General features: G+C 39.0%; 1 non-coding gene across 1 annotated transcript; it reads right to left on the bottom strand.

Moving 5' to 3' along the window:
* Positions 1 to 6,246: 6,246 nt before the first annotated feature.
* On the bottom strand, positions 6,247 to 6,353 carry LOC141698735 (small nucleolar RNA R71). Its single transcript, XR_012565239.1, has one exon. It is a non-coding gene; the product is annotated as a small nucleolar RNA R71 (small nucleolar RNA).
* Between the last annotated feature and the right edge of the window lie 1,952 nt (positions 6,354 to 8,305).

Here is an 8,305-nt window from a genome sequence, read left to right as displayed (position 1 = left end):
ATAATTATTAAAAATAATTATTTATTTCGTATCTAAACTACTCTATCTAATATATCAAGATATTATTTTCTCTGGTATTCAAACTACTCATAATTCGATGTATAAAATTAAAATATTTTCTTAATATATAATAAAAGTCCGGATAAAGCCCGGTTTGGCCCGATCCGGCCCGGCCCGCGGGCCTAAAACGGGCCTTATATTTCTTAGGAAGCCCGCCCGGCCCGATTTTTAAAAAGCCCGCCCGTTCCGTTTTAAAAAAAACCGGCTTTTTAAAGCCCGGATAAAGCCCAGCCCGGTGGGCTTTTTGTGCATCTCTATTCACGGCTTTGTGATTCTTAGAGTTGTGCTCTAGGACGTGGTTTCATGGTGGTGACGTATGGAGCTCTTGTCCAAAATGTTCTGCTGAAGTTGAAGGGGTAAGACCCTTTATATAGACGTTGAGAGTCTAGGAATTAGGAGAGAATTGGGTGAATTGAACGGCAAGTCCCCTCCTCAAATTGGACTTTGGATCCTAGAAAGCAGGAATTAGTTTCCTTCTGAATTTGGGTTGCTTGGAGGCTACTTCTAGTAGAAGTAGTTATTTATTCGAACACATTCATTGGGCTGTTTAATTAGCCCCTTTATTAATTACGAATTTAATAAATAGTTAGGGTTTTGGGCCTCATTAATTGGGCATTCCCCTTTGACCAAATCATCTAATAATGCAACATTAACTCCGCAATTAGGATTATTTTTATTCCCTATCATTTGCCCCCCAACTTCTGGAAAACGCATTCGATGTTTCGTAGAAGTTAGGTTATCTCTTACCCTATCCGGGTTATCGTTTTTAGCGTAAAGTGTGGAGCGACCTACACATTTACAACGATTTGCCTTATCCGAGGCTTCATGATATTTTCTGGACTTTATATAATTTTCCATACTTTGTTTCTTACCTTATTCCTATTTTTAGGAATTTTCTAGTATTTTTCCTTAATTTTTGAAGATTTTCTCGTACTCACATGTATTTTTATAAATTTTCAGAAAGTTTTCCGTACTCGCAGATATTTTCTCTAAATTTTCATAAATTTTCCTAATATTTTAGGAATTTTGCTCTACCTCCGGGTATTTTCATATTTTTCCTAAATTTTAGAAATTTTTTTCCGTACCTCCATGTATTTTTCATAATTTTTCCTAATATTTTAGGAATTTTTTTCCGTACCTCCAGGTATTTTTCATATTTTTTTCTTAATATTTTAGGAATTTCCAATACCTCCGGGTATTTTTCATATTTTATCCTAATATTTTAGGAATTTTCCGTACCTCCGGGTATTTTTCATATTTTTTTCCTAATATTTTAGGAATTTTTCTATACCTCAAGGTATTTTTCATATTTTTTTTCCTAATATTTTAGAAATTTTTTTCCGTACCTCCGGGTATTTTTCATAATTTTTCCTTATATTTTATGAATTTTCTATACCTCCGGGTATTTTTCATATTTTTTCCTAATATTTTAGGAATTTTTTCTATATCTCCGGTATTTTTCATATTTTTTCCTAATATTTTTGGAATTTTTTTATACCTCCGGTCTAAATTTGTAATTTTTTTTAAATTCATGGATCTTTCAGAAATTTCAGGGACAAATTTATAATTTTATAAACTATAGGGTCAAATTTGTTGCTTGTATAACTAGAAGGACCATCTTGTAAAATCCGCCAAACATGGGGTACCAAGTTGCATTTTTGGCATGCCACCTCCCCACATTCGAGGAGACCTCTGGTCGACTTGTGCTTAATTTGAACAGTCTGGTCGATTTTGAGTTTAGCCCGGATCCATCTCGATTTCCAGGTATTTATTATTTTTTTCTCTTTTTTTTTTTTCTTTTTTTTTCCTTTTTTTTCTTCTCTTTTTTTTCTTTTTTTTCTTCTTTTTTTTTCTTTCTTTTTCTTTTTTTTCTTTTTTTTTTTTTTTTTTTTTTTTTTTTTCTTTTTCTTTTTTTACTAAAATATTATTAATAATAATATTTAATTATTCAAATTTTTTTTTGAAGAATATTGCCCCATTTCGATCCGATTTTTAATATTATTATTTCTAATGATATTTTTCTTCCTTATATTTTTATTATGAATAATAAATAAAGTTTTGTGGAGGGGTCTTATGCAACATGATTGAGGGATTCTAATCATTGTAGACCAGGAATTTGCACCTTTCATATCAGGAATTCGTACCCTTTTGACGTGAATTCTTGGTAGAATTTCGCCCAGGATGCATCCTGGTCGAATTCGACTAGGACTCTCGTCGGATTATGGGTGATTTTGTCGCTCTGGTCCGATTGATTTTCTACCAGGATGCTGCCCCTTCCAACAAGGACTCTCGTCGGATTATGGCTGATTTTAACACGCTGGTCGATCTTATTTTCGTCCAGGAATCCTAGTCTATTAGACCGGGAACTCTGAATTACGGGTTACTAACCTTTTAATGGCCATAACTTTTCGTTCTTTGCTCTGATTTGAGCATATATTATACCGAAACGAAGCTTATTACGAGATCTAACTCATGATGGCATCTTCATATTTTTTTCTTGCTTTCCTTGATCCCTCAATTTTGACGGAAAGTGGCCTATACGAGCTTTCAATTAATGTGATCTCTACGAGCCTTAATTCAACTTAGTCCGACCAGGTGAATTGTCCTACTTATATTCTCAGCCATACTAAACCTCGACGTTTAAGGTATGTCAAGTCTGAGTACCTTAATTTCTCAAAGTGCTTCCAAGTTGTGGGATCCTTGTCCCAATATGTTCATGTTTAGGATGACTCTTCGAAAATAGGTATTGCCTTTCCTTTCTGCCAAACTCGGGACGCCTTGAAACTTGTTTCCGATGCTCAACAATCCCGGTGTTGGCTTCATTAAATCTAAAGTATGTGTCCTATCTTCCTCGTTCTCCCCGGGCTCAAAGACCTCAACCTTTGGAGTTGTTTGAGTGATTCATAATGGCATCGCAACCTCAGCTTTATCAGCCAGTAAGAATGGAATAACTCCTATCATTTCTTTGCAAGTGGCATGTCTGCCTAGTCATTTCTCGAGTATTCTTCCCTCTTTCAGTCCATCAAGGATTACTCGACTTCCTAACTCGGCTTGCCCTTTCGTTTAGGGGTGAGAAATAGTTGCGGTGCAGGATTTATTATCGCTCTTCTCACATCATTGATGTTGTACTGTCTTCTATCACCCGTCACTAGGATTCGTGGGAGTTCATACCTTTATATCACACTTTTCTGCGGGAATTGTGTCACTTGGATGTTGGTTATACAACCAAGGGTTTTAGCCTCAATCCTCTTTGTGTCAGGATCTCCCTCCGGGAAATGTGTGTGCTTCCAACATCAAGTATACCTTCTTATCATAATATTTGGCATCAGCCATCATATTTAGCCAATACAATTCCAACAAGTAAGTTTTGAGTGTCGGCCCCGTACCCCGGACGTTACCCATGTTTCTTGTTATGTTTTCCTTTAAGACCAACTCCATTTTTTGGGGTTCTCAGGCATTTCAGGTAAGGAGTCATGAACTACTTCTTGTATAAAGTCCTTGCAATTGGATTAAGCCTCAAAGCTTTTTCCAGCATTTTTCATGCTTCCATGGCATCGTCGGGTCATCGACTAGTTCGAGTCAAGAATTCTAGTCAATGAGTCCTTGCGCATAGCGGTGCTATCAGCTTTGTATTAGTTTTTTGGGTCTTTGAGACTTAGAAGTAAAAACTTCCTGTATAATTTTATATCTCTTGAGTCACGGCCCTCATGCCTTCCTTCCTCACGATGTAGAATTCATCAAATTCAGTCATGACTTCACAAGTCTCTCATACCTTGTTGGCGAATCTATTGATTCTAAAACTCCAGCCTTCTGGTCGACTTATCTTTAATTTATACATCCTGGTTGAATCGTATTTTGGTCAGGATTTAGTCTCCTTTTGAGCTGAATTTTGCTCGACTACTTTTTTTTTTGATGTCAGCCCTGTCCCCCGGGTGCTGTTCATGGATGAACTTCTTTCGAGGTTAGTTCCGCTTCTTAGGGTCCCAGGTATTCTAAGTATGGAATCACAAAGAATTTCTTATGTAACACCTCTCAACCAGAGCGTACCTAGGCACTTTTCCAATGGATTTCATGCCTCATATGCATTGGGAAACCACTTATTTCTGTTAAATGATAAGTGGCATTTTATACCACTTAGAACGTCTTATAATGGCTTGAATTGGTGTCTTGAAATCAAGTATTTTGTGTATTTGATGCGTTTTTCTAGTGTTTGTGCATTTCAGGTATAATTGCATTTCGGGAGATTTCATCAATAATAAGCCTTGGCGTGTTTTGGCATTGCAAGGGAAGATAGGAGCAGATTGCAGTGAAGAAACGGAAGAAAATAGAGTTTCCAGTAGGGTCTGAGCGCCCCTCAGCTCTGCTGAGCGACCGCTCAGGAAGCTGAGCGCCCGCTCAGGAATGCTGAGCGGCCGCTCAGGGACGGAAAATTAGATTATTATTTTGACTCCTAGTTTGTTTAACTTCCAACTTCTGAGTTAGCTGGGTATTATGGGACTCCTATTAAGTAGATTTCAGAGACGTTTCACAAAGGTTGGATCGTAGTATTAATCGAAGAGCGAGGAGATAAGGAAGAAGACCGTTTTAGCACACCGCAACGAAGAGGAAGCATATTTTCTTGTGATCTTTATTTCGTTGTAACGTTGGATGCTAGTTTTCTTTACTTTGAACCTATTTACTCTTGTGACGTACTCTGGTTTAATATAAGTAGTTTTAGTTATTATTCTCGTGTGTTATTATCATGTTTTCATATGAACCCATGATGACGATGAGTGCTATCATGGGCTAATCGTGATCATGGGGTCGTAACGGATTTACTATGGAATTCTTTAGTTAGTTGTTTAATACCTTAGTGTGTGATGATTGTATGATATCTAGTATTGGTTGTGCTTATTCGTCTTATGTGCGTCGCGAACATATAGATAGGGTGTTAATCTCTTGTGAAGCGACGGTGGATCTTGAGATTTAGAACTTGCCATGCTAGCATAGGTTCATGTACGAGTATGCATGATTAGTGGGTAACTCTAACCGTTTTATTCGCCCTGTGTAATCAAAAGGAATAACTTGTGCTTAAATCGTTATGTTGTCAATTTCTGTAGACATATAGGGACTCAACATAATTGATGCCTATTCAACTTCTATCTTAATTGTGGATGTTGGTAGAATGGTATTAGTACAATGAAAGTTGGCTTTTATCAGTTTCGTGTTGTTCGATTAATATCATCACTGTTGCATGCTAAGGGTAATAACAATGACTATTGAAGGAAGTAGTAATGAAGTTGTGATCTCATGAGTGTTTTAATATTGTTAATTCAAGTGTTAATTAAGTGCTTAATTCTCGTAGTTAATTGTAGTTAATAATTAGTTAATCAATCTAAGTGTTATTGTTTAACATTGAGAAGTAATCATACATTGGTGAGTGAGTTAATTGAACATAATTAGTCTGAGTCTCTGTGGGAACGAACTAGAAAGTATTCTATATTACTTGCGAACGCGTATACTTGCGTGTATTATTAGCGCGTGTTTTCCCTAACAAGTTTTTGGCGCCGCTGCCGGGGACTCGGTATTTGTTTAGTTTATGTACTTACCATCATGGTCATTAGGACTCAGTGATTAAGACGTGTTACTTATTGTTTCCGGTTGTGTTTCAGGTACTTTAGCGAGCGTTTATGCAACACGTTCTCGTACTCGCAAGAGGACTTTAGATACGGCTGAGGAGACACGAAGTTCTTGATATTCCGGAGAAGATAGATTTTGAAGATTCGGATTCAGGAAGTGAGCAGAAAGAGCCAGTAATCATGGGTGATCGTAGTTCCGGCAGATCCAGCTCTTATGGACTTTTCTCGGCCTAAAATTGATGACATTCAGTCTAGCATCATGCACCCTATTGAGGCCAATAACTTTGAAATCAAGCCGGGCACTATTCAGATGGTGCAGAATTCTGTTTCTTTCGGAGGTGCTGCGACTGAAGACCCCAACATGCACATAAGGAATTTTGTCGAGATCTGCAGTACTTTCAAATATAATGGTGTGACTGATGAGGCTATCAAGCTGAGGCTTTTCCCATTCTCACTGAGGGATAAAGCTAAGGACTGGTTACATTCTGAACCAGCTGGGTCTATCACTACTTGGCAAGATCTTGCGCAAAAGTTTCTGGTGAAGTTTTATCCAATGGCGAAGACTGCGGCTATGAGGAGTGCTCTTACTCAGTTTGCGCAGCAACCTACAGAATCTATGTGCGAAGCTTGGGAGCGCTACAAGGAGATGTTGAGAAAGTGTCCACATCATGGAATGCCTGATTGGATGGTGATCACTGGTTTCTATAATGGTTTGGGGGCCCAATCTCGGCCCATGCTCGATGCAGCAGCTGGAGGCGCCTTGTGGGCCAAAAGCTATACTGAGGCTTATAATCTTATTGAGACTATGGCTGCAAATGAGCATCAAAACCCAACTCAAAGGATGATCCTGGGAAGGTAGCAGGTATTTGGAAGTTGATGCAGCTACAGCTATTGCAGCGCAGCTCCAAGCGCTGTCTATGAAGGTCGATTCTCTAGCCACTATGGAGTCAATCAGATAGCTATGGTCTGTGAGCTTTGTGCAGGTTCTCATGCTACGGATCAGTGTTCTCTTGTTAATGAATCTGTTCAGTATGTGAACAATTATCAGCGACCGCAGCAGCCTGTGCCAGCTACTTATCATCCTAACAACAGAAATCATCCAAATTTCAGCTGGAGTAATAATCAGAATATTATTCTACAACCATATCAGCAAGGCGTAAGTAAACAGTTCAATCCACCTGGATTCCAGCAACCACAGCATTATGCTCAAAGGCAATCATATCCTCAACAAGGAGGTGCAGCTCCACCCTCTAGTGCTGATTTTGAGGAACTTAAGCTATTGTGCAAAAGTCCGGCGGTCTCTATCAAGACCTTGGAAAATCAAACCGGTCAAATAGCCAATGCAGTGCTCAATCGTCAACCTGGCATACTTCCCATTGATACTGAAGTACCAGGCAGGAAGGAAGCTAAAGAGCAAGTCAAGGCTATTACCTTAAGGTCTGGAAAAGTTGTGATGCTGAAAAAGCAAAAGAAGGAGAAGCTGAAGTTGGTGATGAAGAAGCTAAGCAAAAGGGAAAGCGGCGGAACCAAGGAAGACTACTGTTGAACACACTCTGCCTGAGGGTAATACAGGGGAGAAACAGCTCTATCCTCCACCACCTTTCCCTAAGAGATTGCAACAACAAAAGCTGGATAAGCAGTTCGGTAAGTTTCTGGAGGTGTTCAAGAAACTTCACATCAATACCTTTCGCTGAGGCTCTGGAGCAAATGCCTAGTTATGCGAAATTTATGAAGAGTATTCTTTCAAGGAAGGTGAAACTGGATGACCTTGAGACCGTTGCTTAACGGAAGAATGCAGTGTTGTGCTGCAACAAAAGTTACCTCCAAAGCTTAAAGATCCAGGTAGCTTCACCATTCCTTGCACCATTGGCAAGTTGTCTTTTGACAAGTGCCTTTGTTTGGGAGCAAGCATCAATCTGATGCCGTTGTCGATCTTCAAAAAGTTGAATTTCCTGATCCAAAGCCCACCTACATGTCTCTACAATTGGCTGATCGTTCTATTACATACCCACGAGGCATAGTGGAGGATGTGCTAGTAAAGGTGGATAAGCTCTTCTTTCCTGCAGACTTTGTTATTCTGGATTTCGAGGAAGATAAGAAGATTCCCATAATCTTGGGAGACCTTTCTTGGCTACAGGCCGTACCTTGATAGATGTGCAGAAAGGTGAACTTACTATGAGGGTGCAGGATCAGGATGTGACATTCAATGTATTCAAAGCATGAAATTCCCTACAGAAGATGAGGAGTGCTTAAAAGTGGATTTGATTGATTCTGCGGTTACTTCAGAACTTGATCATATGCTAATGTCTGATGCATTAGAGAAGGCCTTAGTGGGGGATTTTGACAGTGATGATGAGGATGGCAATGAGCAACTACAATATCTAAATGCTTCTCCTTGGAGGCGAAAGCTAGACATGCCATTTGAATCTCTTGGTACTTCTGACCTCAAAAATGCTGAAGGAAAGCTCAAACCATCTATTGAGGAAGCACCTACCTTGGAGCTTAAACCATTGCCTGAACACTTGAGGTATGCTTTTTTAGGTGATGCATCTACTTTACCTGTTATTATTGCATCTGACCTTTCAGGTAGTGAGGAGGACAAGCTCTTAAGGATCTTGAGAGAATTC

This window comes from Apium graveolens, chromosome 11, assembly GCF_009905375.1.
Source record: "Apium graveolens cultivar Ventura chromosome 11, ASM990537v1, whole genome shotgun sequence".
Taxonomy (NCBI): Eukaryota; Viridiplantae; Streptophyta; class Magnoliopsida; order Apiales; family Apiaceae; genus Apium; species Apium graveolens.
Note: the sequence above shows the minus strand (reverse complement) of the source record. Positions and strands in the feature narration are given on the sequence as shown.